The 17446-nt window shown below is 35.4% G+C and overlaps 1 protein-coding gene across 3 annotated transcripts in view; it reads left to right on the forward strand.

Annotated features, from left to right (window-relative positions):
* Positions 1-13457: 13457 nt before the first annotated feature.
* The window catches only part of KCNMB2 (potassium calcium-activated channel subfamily M regulatory beta subunit 2), a 230469-nt gene continuing 226480 nt past the window's right edge, over positions 13458-17446 (forward strand). For all 3 annotated transcript variants that reach the window (XM_064492901.1, XM_064492902.1, XM_064492906.1), the window contains exon 1: positions 13458-13759. The gene's annotated coding sequence lies outside the window, so the exon portion shown is untranslated. The remainder of the gene's footprint in view (positions 13760-17446) is intronic.

Genomic DNA, 17446 nt, shown 5'->3' on the forward strand with positions numbered 1-17446 from the left:
TCTTGTATATTTTTATTCACTGTGTTTTCCTTAATCAGCTCATAACAGGTAAATCTATTCCATTAGATATTTAAGGTTTCAAATTTGTCTTTTCTTCCATTTCTTACTTCCCATATTACTAATTTCTGCTTTTATCTTGATAATATTCTGTTTCTTGCTTTTCAAAATTGCTTTTCTAATCTCTTCAGATGCATACTATTTGCTTTTATGTTTTTCATTTTTCCTCTTTAATAGTAAAGTCATTTAAGGCTGTACATTTTTGAGTAGCAGGTTATAGCATCCAGAGTCCTCCTCTGTATTTTCTACATAGTAGTAAGCATTTCCATTTGACTCTCCCTTGATCCAATGGTAACTCACTAACTCTGTTAGTATGTAATAGAAGAAGTGGCTCAAAAAATTCTAACCTTTAAAAATCTGTAAGGATTTTCTGTGTAGCCAAGTACTTCATATTTTTATTATTATTATTATTATTATTATTATTATTATTATTATTATTTTGATATTATCATTTCATAAATATAGTTTATAATTCTCTATTTGAAAGATGGAAGCCTTTTAAAAATACTTATTGATGTATGATACTGTTCAATTCTTCTATGATTTTACCTATTTTTTGTATGTTCATTTTGTCCATTTCTTGGAGAGCACCGTCACTGATTTAAAATAAAATTGCCTATTATAATATTTAAAAGTTCTCTGATTTCTAATAGTTTTTGCTTTATGTATTTACTGATTTATATTTTTTAACTGATGGGAGAGTGAATATAGGCTTATGACTATTATAGCTTTTTCAGAAATGATCAATTTTACCATTTTATAATGCTATTTTTATCCTCTATAGTGCTTTTAAGTTTAAATATATTGACTTCCATTGATATTGCAACCCTTGCTTTCTTTTAGCTTGTATTTGCTTGGTTTCTCCTTTTCTACTTCTTCATTTTCAACCTTTATTTATCACTTTGATTCTACTTCTCTATGAATAGTACATACATGAGTTGAAATTGTTTTTAACCCAATTTGATAGTCTCAGTCTTTTAAAGGGAAAAATCTATTTACAAATCATAAAATAGCCAATATACTCAATTTATGTCTTCCTTTCCACTTTATCATAATTGTTTATTTTATATTATTGTTGTTATTTTTTTTCTTTTTCCTAGTTCAATCATGTTGTTATTCAGTGTGGTGGATCTTTTTTTCTTTTGTTAATTTGGAAGTTTTACTGTACTATTCCATTCCATCAGTGAATATCTTTCCTCTCCCTACATCTTAAACTACTCTTAAATACTAAGTATTTTCCCACTAGAATACTGTTTCCACAACCAGGATGCTGTATTTCTCATCAACTTGTCCCCTCCTCCGTCCTCTCTGTAACATGAGACTTTAAATAACTTGGTCCTCTCTTCCTTTCCCCAAGAAGTCCTCTGGAATGCTTTTACTCATCTTCTCCCTCTCCGTTCCAGGCTTTTATCAGAATTCCTTTTTCAGGGTGACCATTCTGCCTCAAGTGTCTTCACAGAGCATCTTTGCAGCATGTTGCCAGTCAGCCTGTCTCTGTCCAATTGTGTGTGTCTGTGCAGATATAAATGTGCATGTTTGTCACTGTTTCCTACGTCTTCTCTTCTTCTGCCTCCGTTGGTTCTTTGGTTCCTTCAATAAATATCCACACAGTAAACAAAGATCTACTGGGGCACTTCTATTTGAAGACGATGATGAGAAAATAATGTAAATCCTCCCTGACACCAGTGGATTTCAGATCTTTCTTCTGTGCAGGGAAAACAATTTCTTCGTACTTTTTAAAAATTATTGTCTCTTTTTCACCTTTTCCTTCTTCTGCCCCTATAACACCTGTTTTTACCTGTTTGATTTTCTGCATTAAATCCCCATGTCTCTTGTCCTTTTAAGCCTCATATTTTTGTTCTGTGCCTCAAAATATATCTTGCATTTGACTTTCCATCTTAACAGGGACCAGACCAGCCTCTTTAATATCCAATAAAATAGTTTAGTTGGAAAATCATGTATTTAGTTGGCTCTTCCTCTCTCTCCATATACATATATATATATATGGATATGTGATCATGAATTATCAAATAAGTCAAATATCAAAATTATTAACATCCAAGTATCATGAAAATATAAGGAAAATAACAGGATTAATTTCAGCCTTTTTAAAACACAGACTTGGAAGCATCATTTTTGCCTGTGCTACCTCTTCTTTGTTTGGACACACAAGGCCACCATGTGGCCTCATGCAAGTTTTCTACTCTGTAATTCTGGGGCTGTAATTTATTTCCTAGATATAATAGGGGTTTTTTCCTACTTATAGGGACAATTTTCTAGCAGGTGGTTCATAAATGTTTTGATGAAGAGGTAGTTTTTTTTTCTAATTTTCACAAAGTCACCATCTGGCCATGTTCATAGTTAAGATTTCACCAAATTATCCTCTATTCCATGAACTTCATCCTCCAAAGGAAATGAAAAAGATAACATTTTGAACTTAAAGATAATGTCAAGCTGTTTTGAATGGCTTGCTTGATTTTTATAATGCAATGCATTATAGTAAATCTACCCAAGACATTTTCTTCTCAGTTGCTAAAATTCTGGGGAATTTTTTCTTCAAAAGCTATGATTAGTTTTTAAATTTCCCTGTAGAAGTGATGGTTTTATGAAATACTTATCCAATATTTTCCATTTTATAATGTTAATATTCCATCTTAATAATAATAAACTATTAATTTAAATAAACATTTGGGGACATTCTACACTTTTTTTGATTGACTGCTGCTTCTCATTACATACTTACTAGACATAGTTGGGCCACGCTATCAACTCTGTCGCTATCAAGAGCTTTGCAGCAAGCTTTAAGAATGTTGGTTCTGACACGTCTCAATTATTTCAGGTTATTTTGAATTTCCTTCATTATCTTGCATATTTTCTGATATTTCAAGCTCACTTCAAAAGATTATACTGTTTTTAACTACCAGTCAGTGATCCCAATTAAAAACATAATTTTAAAATTAGTATAATTTAAAAAGACATATTAGGAATGGAATTAATACAACACATGCACACACACACACGCACACACACACACACACACACACATAATTTGAGTTACTTCCTTAGCAGGAATTAAAATAAAACATGGATTCCTGTGTAAATTAATATTTGATTGAATGCAATCTCAGTAGGATATTGATCTGATTTTTGTGGGGGCAGTTTTTGTGTGTGTAACATCTAAAATTTCTGAATCTTAGAAAGCTGACAAATTCCTTTTTCATGAAACAGGCAACATAGGTCTCTTCTAATTTGCTGAGAAATGCTTCCACCCTTCCATATTATCATCACTGGTTCCCATCAAAGGCATTCTCTATTCATTTTGATAAATGGCATAAGAATTCCTTGAAGACAAAAAAAGTTCCAGATTCCCAATAACTTTCCAGTTCATAAAAATGTTGTGTTTGGTGAGCTTATCTGGAAAAGTTTCAGGTTTAATGATGTTGGAAAAGCAATTCTACTGATTTATGTATGTGCTAAAAACTTTGCAAAACACAGAAATTCAAAACTCCTGCCTCCAAAATCTGTAAGCAAATTGATTTTTCAGAAAGACACACCAGATTTAACTTTTGGATTTTTTTTTTTGTATCTCTGGCATACAACAGAATCCCCCAAGAGCAGACATGACTCAGGTTTCAAAGAACACTGTTGAGGAGAGACTCTGCTCTAAGCAACAGGAACCACAAATGTAAGCCCCAGGCTTTGCAGCAGGTCTTCACTTTCCCTTCCCCACAATGGGAATAAAAACATTTCCACTTCAGGAAACTGAAACCAAAGTTCCAACATTAGTGGAATTGCCTCTTTTCTCTCTCCTCTCATTACATGACACTTGACTTCCACTTAAGTCCCAGAAGCAAAAATAAAAGTGGAAATAAATCTCTCTGTGTGAAATAAAGGAATAAAGCATCCTCTTCCCATACCAATGAATACCCTGTCCTGGGCAGGGGCAGATCCCACTGGTGGAACTCTGAAAACAGTACAGTCCTTCAAGAGAGCAGCTTTGCAATGCATGCCAAAAGCCTCTGGAATGTTCACACATTTCAGGCCAATGATCCAGACCTGAAACTTTATCCTAAATAAATATAATTAGAGATGTAGACAAAGATTTATGTAAAAAGACCTTCAGCAGAGCACTATGCTAATGAAAAATTTAAAAACCACCTGTGTGTTTAACAGTGGATTTCTTAAATAGTCTAGGGAAGATTCATATGATAAAATATTATGCATCTATTAAAAAAGATTTGAAGAGGGGAGGGTATAGCTCAGTGGTAGAGTGCCTGCCTAGCATGCACAAGGTCCTGGGTTCAATTCCCAGCACCTGTGTTTGAAAAATAAATAAATAAATAAACCTAAAAAATTATCTCCCCCCATTAAAAAAGAACATTAAAAAAAAAAGAAGAAACAAAAAAGGAAGAAAAAAAGTAATAAAAAAATAAAAAAGATTTGAAGATTTTAAAATAACATGGAAAACATGTTATAATGTTAAGGAGAAAATTAACATAAAAACTACATATGCAATGTAATTCTAGTTTTTTAAATATTAATAATACATATTAATACGTTATCTGTGGATTATAGCACTGCAGGAAACTTTTGTTTATATTGTCTACTTACTCTAACTTTCCAATCATGAGTATGTATCACTTTTCTCTTTTTTTAATTTTTTATTGAAGTGTAGCTGATTTACAATGTTAGTTTCAAGTGTACAGCAAAGTGATTCAGTTATACATATACATATATATTTTCTTTTCAGATTCTTTTCCATTATATGTTATTATAAAAAATTGCATATAGTTCCCAGTGCTGTACAGTAGGTCCTTTTATTTATCTACTTTATATATAGTAATGTGTATGTGTTAATCCCCAACCCCTAATTTATCCCTCCCTGCTCTTTCCTCTTTGGTAACCATAGTTTGTTTTCTATGTACTTGAAACTGTTTTTGTAAACAGAATTTGTAGTACTTTTTTTGGATTCCATATATAAGTGATATCATATAATATTTGTCTTTCTCTGTCTGACTTATTTCACTCAGTATGATAATCTCTAGGTCCATCCATGTTGCTGCAAATGGCATTATTTCATTCTTCTTTGTGGCTGAGTAATATTCCATTGTGTGTATGTGTATACCACATCTTCTTTATCCAGTCATCTGTTTATGGACATTTAGATTGTTTCCATGTCTTGGCTATTGTAAATAGTGCTTCTGTGAACACTGGGGTGCATTTGTCTTTTCCAGTTATACTTTTCTCTAGATATATGCCTGGGCGTGGGATTGCTGGATCATATGGTAAGTCTATTTTTAGTTTTTCAAGGAACCTCTACAATGTCCCTCATAGTGGCTGGACCAATTTACATTCCCACCAACAGTGTAGATGGGTTCCTTTTTCTTCATATCCGCTCCAGCATTTGTTATTTGTAGACTTTTTAATAATGGCCATTCTGACTGGTGTGAGGTGATACCTCATTGTAGTTTTAATTTGCATTTCTCTAATAATTAGCAATATTGAGCATCTTTTCATGTACTTATTGGCCATCTATAAGTCTTCTTTGGAGAAATGTCTATTTAGGTCTTCTACCCATTTTTTTATTAGATTGTTTATTTTTTGATATTAAGCTATATGAGCTGTTTGGAAATTAGTCCCCTGTCAGTTATATCATTTGCAAATATTTTCCCCCATTCTGTAGGTTGTCTTTTCATTTTGCTTATGGTTTCCTTTGCTGTGCAAAAGCTTTTAAGTTTAATTAGGTCCCATTTGCTTACTTTTGCTTTTATTTCCATTATTTCAGGAGTGGTTCGAAAAAAAATTGCTGAAATTTATGTCAAAGATCGTTCTGACTATGTTTTCTTCTAGGAGTTTCAGAGTATCCAGTCTTACATATAGGTCTTTAATCCATTTTGAGTTTACTTTTGTATATGGTGGTAGAGAATGTTCTAATTTCATTCTTTTACATATAGCTGTCCAGTTTTCCCAGCACCACCTATTGAAGAGACTGTCCCCTCTCCACCATATATTCTTGCCTCCTTTGTCATATTATATTAATTGACCATAAGTGCACAGGCTCATTTCAGGACCCTTCATCCTGCTCCATCAATCCACGTGTCTGTCCCTGTGCCAGAATCACACTGCCTTGATTACTGTAGCCTTGTAGTACAGTATGAAGTCAGGGAGCGTGATTCCTTCAGCTCCATTCACTTTTATTATAAGAATTATACAGTGTTTTGTTTTTAGGTGGGAAAACAGGGCATGCAGTGAAGCCACCGTCATATCTAACCTATGCTCTTTTTTTTTAACATTTTTTATTGAGTTATAGTCATTTTACAATGTTGTGTCAAATTCTAGAGTAGAGCACAATTTTTCAGTTATACATGAACGTACATATATTCATTGTCACATTTTTTTTTGCTATGAGCCACCACAACATCCTGTATATATTTCCCTGTGCTACACAGTACAATCTTGTTTATCTATTCTACTTTTTGAAATCCCAGTCTGTCCCTTCCCACCCCCCACCCCCTTGGCAACCACAAGTTTGTATTCTATGTCTATGAGTGTCTGTTTCTGTTTTGTATTTATGTTCTTTTTTATTTTTAGATTCCACATATGAGCGATCTCATATGGTATTTTTCTTTCTCTTCTGGCTTACTTCACTTAGAGTGACATTCTCCAGGAACATCCATGTTGCTGCAAATGGCATTATGCTGTCAGTTTTTATGGCTGAATAGTATTCCATTGTATAAATATACTACTTCTTCTTTATCCAGTCATCTGTTGATGGACATTTAGGCTGTTTCCATGTTTTGGCTACTGTAAGTAGTGCTTCTATGAACATTGGGGTGCAGGTGTCTTTTTGAAGTAGGCTCCCTTCTGGATATATACCCAGGAGTGGGATTCCTGGGTCATATGGTAAGTCTATTCCTAGTCTTTTGAGGAATCTCCATACTGTTTTCCACAGTGGCTGCACCAAATTGCATTCCCACCAGCAGTGTAGGAGGGTTCCCCTTTCTCCACAGCCTTTCCAGCATTTGTCATTTGTGGACTTTTGAATGATGGCCATTCTGACTGGTGTGAGGTGATACCTCATCCTAGTTTTGATTTGCATTTCTCTGATAATTAGTGATACTGAGCATTTTTTCATGTGCCTATTGATCATTTGTATGTCTTCCTTGGAGAATTGCTTGTTTAGGTCTTCTGCCCATTTTTGGATTGGTTTGTTTGTTTTTTTCTTATTACATCGTATGAGCTGCTTATATATTCTGGAGATCAAACCTTTGCCGGTTTCATCATTTGCAAAACTTTTCTCCCATTCCGTAGGTTGTTGTTTTGTCTTACTTATGGTTTCCTTTGCTGTGCAGAAGCTTGTAAGTTTAATTAAGTCCCATTTGTTTATTCTTGCTTTGATTTCTATTGCTTGGGTAGACTGCCCTAGGAAAACATTTTTGAGATGTATGTGAGATAATGTTTTGCCTGTTTTCTTCTAGGAGGTTTATTGTATCTTGTCTTATGTTTAAAGTCTTTGATCCATTTTGAGTTTATTTTTGTGGATGGTGTAAGGGAGTGTTCTAGCTTCATTGCTTTACATGCTGCTGTCCAGTTTTCCCAACACCATTTGCTGAAGAGACTGTCTTTATTCCATTGTATATTCTTGCCTCCTGATTCGAAGATTAGTTGACCAAAAGTTTGTGGGTTCATTTCTGGGCTTCTATTCTGTTCCATTGATCTATGTCTGTTTTTGTACCAATACCTTGCTGTCTTGATTACTGTAGCTCTATAGTATTGTCTGAAGTCTGGAAGAGTTATTCCTCCAGCCTCTTTCTTTTTCTTCAGTAATGCTTTGGCAATTCTAGGTCTTCTGTGGTTCCATATAAATTTTATTATGATTTGTTCTAGTTCTGTGAAATATGTCCTGGGTAATTTGATAAGGATTGCTTTAAATCTGTAGACTGCCGTGGGCAGTGTGACCATTTTAACAATATTGATTCTTCCAATCCAGGAGCATGGGATATCTTTCGATTTTTTTAAAGCTAACCTATACTCTTTTTTTTTTAACCTATACTCTTGATAAAAGTAACTTTACAAATACATTTCTGTATACAGAATGTATTTGTTTATATCCATTTTGCTGATTCTTTCCCTAAGTAAATTATGAAATGTAGAAATATTTATTAAGACTTTCTTAGATGTCTAGCATTGAATAACACTTAGAAATTCTTCAATTAACAAGACATAATAGATTTTCCTATAGTTTTGCACAGTGGAACCTTTTACAATGAATGCTCACACACTTGCTAAAAAGCATTTTGTTAAATAATTCTTCTTCCACCCTAAAGATCTAGCAACATTTAGTGTGTTATTAAAATACACACATGAATGCAAACACCAACATACATATAAATCCTTGTCCTTTGGACCCAATTTTGGAGCCTACTGCATAGAAGGGATTTTTTGTTTTATTTCATTTTGTTTTTAAGACAGATGTCTTTTAATTAAGATATCGAAAGCAGCAGGTATCATATCTAATGCTACGCTGTGTAGGGTACATAATACTGCAGCGCCGTAAGTCATAAGAATAACAATAGCAACTACTGATCATCTTCGCCTTGATTGCTTATAGATACACCATGTCTGGAGTGTCACATTGGTATACTGCATGTTTCCCCAAAGCAGGAATATTGCAGCTAGGCCCTGGGAAGTAAGAGAACCCAAATGAAATAAAACTCCAACAACTTTCACTGCTCTATTTTATGTTTTATTTTAAAACTGATTTATGTCTGATCCCCTGATAGGCTTCAGGAGGATGGAAATGCAGCCCCAGTAAGCTGTCTGCCAGATGCAATGGCTCAGCCAAAGAATGATGGCTTCAGAAAGTTGGTTAAACTAGCCTGTGCCAGTGCTTTCTCATGGGCATCCAGGGGAGGGAGAGGGCATCTTTATCTGTGTTTGGTGGTGGGAGGGGGAATGTTAGGGAGAAAGTTTCTCCCATTCCGAAAGTTCAGGTAAATCAATTAACATGAATGTTCTATTATCATCTGCCTCCTTTTCCCATTTCAACCACAGGCATACAGAATGGTAATTCTTTGAAACCTGCTGATAGGAGTAACTGCTGATGGAAAGGGAGATTTCCTGCAGGACTTTCTCTCCTAATTTTCATGAATACAGACAGAAATACAATCAAAGAATCCCAGACAGTGATCCAAATCATGGCCTCACTAGATGGGCTTGTGCTTGTAGCCCACAGATCAGAGATCCTGTTCAGCTGCTGTCATTAGTATAGAATTATATCTAATGTCAATTCTGTCCTTAGAAGAACTGTGAAAATCTATAGCTTATCTTTTAAAAAGGTTTACCAACCCCAACTTAAAAACATAGAGCTAGAAAATCAAAGGTAAAAACAGGCATGAATATTTGCCAGATGGGAAGAGAAAAAAAATATGCTGGTAAGCTCCAGTTTACACTTTTTCTTTTCTATGGTTTTAAAAAATTCTTCTAGTACTTATATTTCTAGATATTTATAGGAGAACAATTAGGAATAAAAGTTTCATGAGATAAAAACAATGCTGTATTATGAGTCAGAAGACATATTTACAGGCTATGTGACCTTAGGGTAATCATTTAACTTCTCTCATCCTCAGTTTCCCCAGATGGAAATGGAACTGTTCATATTTGCCTTACCTCTCAGTAACTTTGTTCTGAGGATCAAATATGTTTGTGTGAATATACTCCATAAACGTAATGTTTTAGAAACTATTATTCTATTAGTGAACTTTAAAAAATTTCTAATGAGAAGGAAAATCTTTATGAAAAGTGATGTAGACAAATGAAAGGCACTTCAGTCATCTTGGAAATCAGACACTGTGCTTTAAATGTCAGATTTTCATCAACTGTTTTAACTATTTTCTAGGGCTAAGACTTGACATTTATATTAGAGAATGCCTCTTTTATGGATCTAAACTGAGTCTTCAGAGTGAATCAGTTTCAGCTTTCACAGGAATGTAACAGGAAGGAAGCAGTTTCTAAACTAACTTTCCCGTTGTTCCTAGAAAAATACAACACGGCAAAAGCAGTTACTCTCTGTATTATTCAGAGCACAAATTATATACTCCAAAATACAATTAGCACTTGTATCTGTAACAGATAACTACACTTTCTGGTTATGTATCTATCAAATTTTCATTTTAATAGTGATGACTCATAATAAAATTATGCATTCATCATTCCATTCATTAAACTGTTTAACTTGCAGGCTGTGCATGTAAACTGCAAATTCTCTGCATATGTGATCACATCATTCTCGCCCAGGCTCCAATTCTCAACCTAATATTTGTTAACATACACACATTCTTTTCAGAACAAGTTTTTTACGTGCATTCAGAGAGCAGATGCCGTCAAAAATGTTATCAAGTTACAGATGCACAGAGTACACTTGCTGAATATGTTTGGTAATATAGTTCTGAAATATCACTTCAGTTCCTGCCTTCTGCTGCCCCAAACTTCATTCTCCAGGGAACCATCCAAAAAAGCAATGCTACGAATTACTAAATTCAATCCTCAGATCAGCTCTTTTTGATACAGGAGAATACACTTTTAAACAAATTCAGCATAGGTTCTCTCTTGTTGAAAAAAGTGTGAGCACCAAAGATACTTTATTATCTGAAACCTCATCACAGGGAGAGAACTAAGGTGACAGTTATTGGAACGTGATCCAGAAAGCAAAAACAAAAACAAGAAACACAAGATATATGTGATCCAACAAGAGAAATTTTTATCTCCTCCAAGCCCCCTCTTTTTCCTAGCCATGCATCCTTTCTTCCTACCTTCTTTTCCCCTCTTTCCCATTCCTCTTACCTCCTCTCTAATCACTCATCTCCATCTTTCTTCTTGTTCAGTAAAAGCTAGCATTTATTCTAGTATTTCTGTTCACAAGAGCCTCTACTCTCCCTTATCAACATCCCTTGCCTTATTATTGCTGCAGTCTTACAACAGCTATTCTGAACACCCCATTTCACAGGAAAGGCTCAAATAGGCTCTCAGCCAAGTTTCAAAATCAGGTGTCCTTATTCCAAAGCCTGTGCCCTCTTCCAACACCATGAAATTCTTTCCTTCCTCCTACATGGATCTCTTCTCCTCTTCTTGCCCTCCCTTCAGCTTCCTTTCCTGGTTTCCTGCTCCTTCTCCACTACCTCAACAAACCATCTTCCACCCCACCCCCACTCCCATCTGAACTGTCTTTTCCAGAAGCCTCCTTCATCATCAGAGAGGTCAGTTGGCCTCTACCCCTCCAGGGACAGAGCCTTCTTAAAGCATCACTAATCATCTCTTCCCCAGCCCCACCCTTACTTCATCAAAAATCTTACCCTATCTCCTGTATTACTAACAGCTGTTCCCTGAATTAATCACTTGTAGGATCAGAGGGAAGTATCCACCTAGGGAGGTTTTCTGATTCTCTCTCTCCCTCTCTTTCTAAATCATATTTGGTGCTGTTAATTGTTTTCAGATTGTCATTTAAACACTTCCGTACATTTGAAAAAAGTATTTGGGATGTAAAATTTATAATTTTACTCACCCATCATTTTTTAAAGAGACTATCATAAATTCATTTCCCCTGAAATAATCCTTCTTCCAGTACAAATTTTTAAATGATATGCTTTCCTATAAAAAATAAAAATAGAATTTTTTTACAAATCCTGAAGAATTACCTCCCAACAATTTCATTTTGAAATTTTTGTGCTCTTACTTCAGTGTTGTCAGTCACTCCAATTACAAACTGTGAAAATGAGGTACTAAAGACAATAATTTTATATTCCCCAGACTCTTTACAACTGTGAAATTTAATTACTCTGCTAAGAAATAATTCCTCTTGCATGATCTTGAGGCTAGTGAAAGGTTTTGGACAAAACACACACACAAAAATTTGTTTTTCTATTTTAAGAACTGAAAATTTGAAAAAGATTTTTTTTTGTCCTACCAACATAGTGGGAACAGAATTACTTTTTGGAATTTAAATTACAATATTTTCTGATTTTGATTTTGCCCCAGGGAAACCACTATAAGGATACTCAACCAGAATGAAATAGTTACAGTTTGTGATACAAGGAGATTTTTCCACTAAATCACATTTTATTCTTCAAAAGAAATTGTGACTAGTCAAGTAACAATTAAAATTCACATACAATCAGGGCATAATCAAACTGACAACCAGAACTTTAAAAAAAAAAAAAAACCAGAGAGACAAAGAGGGAAAAAAGTGTCTTTTTTCAAATCAAACATCTGAGCAATTCAGATATTGAATTCTTGCATATAACAAAAGATGAATGCTATGATCATAATAATATTTCTAGATAATAAATATTACCAGTAATTAAACAATGGTGATTTATAATCATTCCCTTTCAGATTTTGTTTTGTAGTAGTTTCCGTTTGTTTGCTTGCTTGTTAATCATACCTCACTTTCAATTCTATAGACCAGTACATTTCCCTGCATATTCTATCTGCAGCTTTTCCTAAGCCCCTCCCCTGGAGCAGACCACTTGGTTTCCATAGTAACTAGTATATAACTATTGCTCCTGGGATAACAGGAGGGGAGACGGAACAGCAGAAGAAAAGGACTAAAATTGGGTGGTTCGAGCATAACGCATCCTCTGTGTTACTGAGAGCTACCAAGAACTTTCTTCTGCTTCCCTATTTGGAAGAGTGCTTAGAACTTTTCAGAGTAGTGTTTCCAGCCAAGTTATACCCTCGTCTCTGCCCAATGGTAAGAAATTCCTCTTTCACCTTCCAGGATCATGACTGTCCAAAGTGGATCGAGGTAGTACACACATCCCCATGCCTTCCACCTGTCATTCATTCTCTCCATTTGGACAGAAGTGCAGGACGTATGTTTGCTTCAAACTGAACACAAAGCTTTGTAAATCAGTATGAAAAAATAAATGTGCTCATTGATCCATTCAGTCCATCTGATACTTAATTTGAGATTTTATGTAAATGTGTGCTCTGAATCCTACCTCAGTAATGATGAGAATGTTTCCTAGGGATTGATTCTCTTACCTAACTCAAGAGAATGCTTATTTTTGTAACTGGGAAGAGAAGGAGTCCCTTGCTGGGAGTGAGAATTGTTTGGGGAATTCTAGAATGTTTATTCCCAACTTCACTTTCCATGTAACAATAGCTATTTTCAAAAAGCAATTTTCTTTCCTGTAGTTAAAGAGAATTGGGAAATCTGATCCGTTGGCAGGGTAGTGTTTGTCTCAGTCTTGTAAGGAAGTCTGAGCCCTCTCTCCCTTTTTAATATGAGAATTCGAAAGCAGTGGGGAAGTGATGTTGGACCTATCACAGCATTGCTAACAGACAGCCTATTACAGTATTTAATAAAAACAGAAACAGCATGCCTATCATAGGCTAATAAATCCTGCTTCCTGCACGCTTTAAAAACAGTAAGAAGCAGCTTCAACGGAGCTTCGGATAACTAATTTCAAGCATGGCTGTCTAGCGTGCCTGTCACTCCTATTGTCCTTCCAAACTCTTTCAGACATTTTGAGCAGGGAGTATTAAAGCTATGAGTTAGAAAGGGTTGTGACATTAATGGTCCAGAAAGGCTTTAGGCACAAGAGGCAATGATGATTACCGGTGGCTATTTGGAGGACTGCACTGGATCGCTGTCATTAAAAATTAAACGTGGCTTTTGAGGAAGATGTGACAACTACCGGAGGTAGGATTTGCATGTAAAACAAAGGAGTCTGTTGCTGTTTCGTGGTTTTGTTTGCTCTGTGCGGTGTGGGTCGTGGATTGCAGCCAGGTGCAGAGTGAGAAGCAGAAAGGGGAGAGAGGGGAGTGGGAGACAGATCCGCTTAGAGCAAAACACAGTGGATACTATTATGTTTTATGGCAGCAATGCCTCGAGGACAAACTGTCTCCAGGCTCGTAGCCTGCTGAGTGTGCATTCCACGCTGCTTTTCCCGTGGAGTAGAATGATTAGAGGTCAAGGAGAAAAAACAGTTTGCTTCTTATCTATAGTGCCAGCTGGGCTGTTGGTAGGGTTAAGCAAAGACTTTGTTGGGTGGGAGGCATAAAGGTCCAAGAAAAATAAAGAAGAGGAAGCTGTCCTTAAGACTTGAAACCTGTTAAGCAAATATTTTATTCCCATGGTCAATGTGCTTTCATAGAGTCTAATTTTTAAAGGGGGAAATTGAAAGGTTACAAGGGATTTCCCTGATTAAAAAAAAGTACTCTGGATTTAATCTATTATAAAAGAAAATTAGGGACCTTCATCCATTTTGCATATTGAAAGGCTGATACACACTGTTTGTATGGTTTTGCTAAAGCAGAGCAAGAGTTTTAGACTGAAAAAGGGGCTTTCTGTTCCTGCTCTTGCTTTTAAACAACTGAGGAGGCTGCAGATGGAAATGATGATTCGTTAGAGGTTATGGACGTGACTTTTACCTTTTTCCCCCCCTTCTTTTTTCTTTTTTTAGTGAACAGCATAAAAACACAATTCTCCTTGAAAGATAAGAGGGGCAGTTGGGTTCCAAAGTCCAGTGGATAATGAGTAGATTTGCAAGGGAACTTATACTGCTTTGTACTTTATTATAGGATCGGTATAGCTCACTCAGAAAAGGAAATGTCAGGAAACCATACACAGAGATTCTTAAAGCAAAAATGCAACGATCAGAAACCAGTCCTTCCCCAACTTGATCTATGGTGCAAGTTTCAGTATTTGTCATTGCATGTGACCCTTAATGTGAAGTGGCAGAAATGTAGTGAGTGAATTTCTCAGTGCTGTTGTGTTATTTTCATGATGGGATTCGTAAACTCCAAGACGTAAAGATGTTGCTTTAGATTTTGAAAAACTAGTTCTGATGCATTGATTTGGTTATAATGAATGGCAAAGATACATAGAATAATTGCATGTTTATAAACAAATGTAATATTCTTCAAATGTATCTAAAACTTCTATATTAATGCAGTATTAATTAGAAATACAAATGAAAGACAATTATAGTATGTTTTCAGCTAAATACGGGAATCAAAGCTCAGTGGGGCTTTTTCTATTCTATGATGCAGTTGAGTTTGTACATTTGTGAGCTTCTGTGTATATGCTGCCATTCACAAACATACAAAGTTGAAATCATTGCCCTATAGCGTATGGCATCGATGCTTAAAGTTGTGTGTCTATTTTTCCCAGTAGTGTGATGATTGTTACTGAACCAGCCAAACTCTCTTGGCTAGTCTTTATGACCAAGAGCACATGTCCATGAAACGACTGTACGGAATTTCTGATGCAATTGATGGCTATGACATCGTTTTCAGCTTCTGTGTGGCCAGTGGAATGTGTGACCTTGACCTTGTGAAGTCCCATTCTCTAGCCAGTTGTGCTCACCAGTCAAGAGCTCATATGTAGAAAGAGAAAGCTCATAATACATAAGCAGAAACACACACACGCATTTCACTTACTGTTGTCAGAAGTTTACAACTGAATATTGTTTCTATTTTTTAAATTAATTTCATTCATTTGAAAGGGACTTTCACAGACTCTGATTTTACCAATGTCTTCTGAATCTAGTCATATCAAGCATTTATTGTAGGGGCAATTCATGGCATCAAAGTTGTCAATAGGACAAATTATTTTGTTGTGGTCATGCTTGTAACACTTTACTGATAAACTAAAATGCTTTTCACGATTTTCACAGATTTATTGGAAAAATTTCTAAATTATATCTTGTTGGTCTATATGTCAATACTGGACCCACCACAGCATGAAAAATAAAGGAGGAAAGTGCTCATTTTTTTTCTTTGTAAGCTGTGGAAAAAGCCAAAGTAGTTAAGTCAAAACAACCTGCTTTGTGTCACAAATAAATTTCATTACCTGTTTACATAAGTAGATATCAACCAAAGCATTTCCAAATGTTATTTCCTTTTAGTTTCTGCTACATCTACTAATAAAAAACCAACAATTCTCCAATTATTCAGAAGGCAAGTCTGGAATCTACCCTCACATAAAGAATAAGCAAAGCTTTGGTCAGTCTTGTTTTCTCAGTCCCCTTGAGTAGCACAGCCGTATCAGTCACCATGACACAAGTCACCAAGTCCAGGAATCGTCCTTGTTCTCTGCCTCTCATAAATACACCCAGGCATCATTCTACTTTATTGGTAGATTTCGGACAAGACATTTCTCAAACTAACATGAGCTTCCCTTTGATCATCTCTCTCCTTTCATCAAAATATGAAAAATGAATCTTCCAAAAATATCTCTGCTATTATATCAAATAAAAAAGCAGACTACAAAAATATATATACAAAGTAATCCTAATTTTAATAGATACGTCCTATGGAGAAAAAACTGCACCAAAATGTTAGCAGTAGTTATCTCAGTGTGGAATTATTGGTGTATTTCATTCTCTTCATTCATTAGTAGAGTTGCTAAATTTTTTCAAAAAGCATATAATATATTAATAGTCACAAGGAGATTAACATCATCAAAGTTTATCTATGTCTCCTTTTCCAAACACATTGCCACCTTTTCCTATTATCATATGTCATATCACACACTGTGTCTTCACCCCAAATTCCAAAGTAACCTGTGGTCCAAGCAAGACAGAGCAGAGGTCCCCTTTCCTATAAGAGACCCTTCCTTCTTGGGTTTCTTGGTACATCATGAAAAACTCAGCATCATCCTTTCTCAGAGACTGACTCCTACCTCTTAAATCAGATTTCCTAGAAAAAGAGATTGTGTGTGTGTGTGTGTGTGTGTATAATTCTATATAGATACAGTATTTTTTAATATCCTTTGCTGGCTCCTTTTTATCTCCTAAATCTTTAAATGATGCTCCATGGCTCACTTATAAATATCTTCTTTGTCTATATACTTACTCTATAAATGAGTCTCAAGACCTTAGAAACTACCTATACACAGCCCACAAATTCTAATCCCTACCCTGGACTTTTCTCCTAACTTCCTTACTTATATATTCAATTACCTATATAACATATCCACTTATATGCCTTATAAGCATCTCACACATAACATATTCGAAATCAATTTTCTCAATTTCTACACAAAATGTCCTCCTCCCGTATTTCCCCCTCATGTATATAAATGGAAACTCCATTCTTCTGCTTGCTCAGAAGACAAGTCTTGGAGTCCTCTTTGAATCCTCTCTTCTCTTCACATATCACAGAAAATCCCGTTGTCTCTACCTTCAAACTGTACCTAGAAATCAATTACTTATTATTCCCACAGCTACCTCTCTAGGCAAGTTACCATTAGCTCTAAGACTACTGCAATATTTTCACCATTGAGCCTTTGCTTCTTCCTCCTCTGCTCCCGTACACTCATTCTTCTCTGTACCCAATACCAGTGGTCATTTCAAATTTGAAGTTAAATCATAGTATCTTCTGC

Source organism: Camelus dromedarius, chromosome 2 (genome assembly GCF_036321535.1).
Source record: "Camelus dromedarius isolate mCamDro1 chromosome 2, mCamDro1.pat, whole genome shotgun sequence".
In the NCBI taxonomy this organism is placed as follows: Eukaryota; Metazoa; Chordata; class Mammalia; order Artiodactyla; family Camelidae; genus Camelus; species Camelus dromedarius.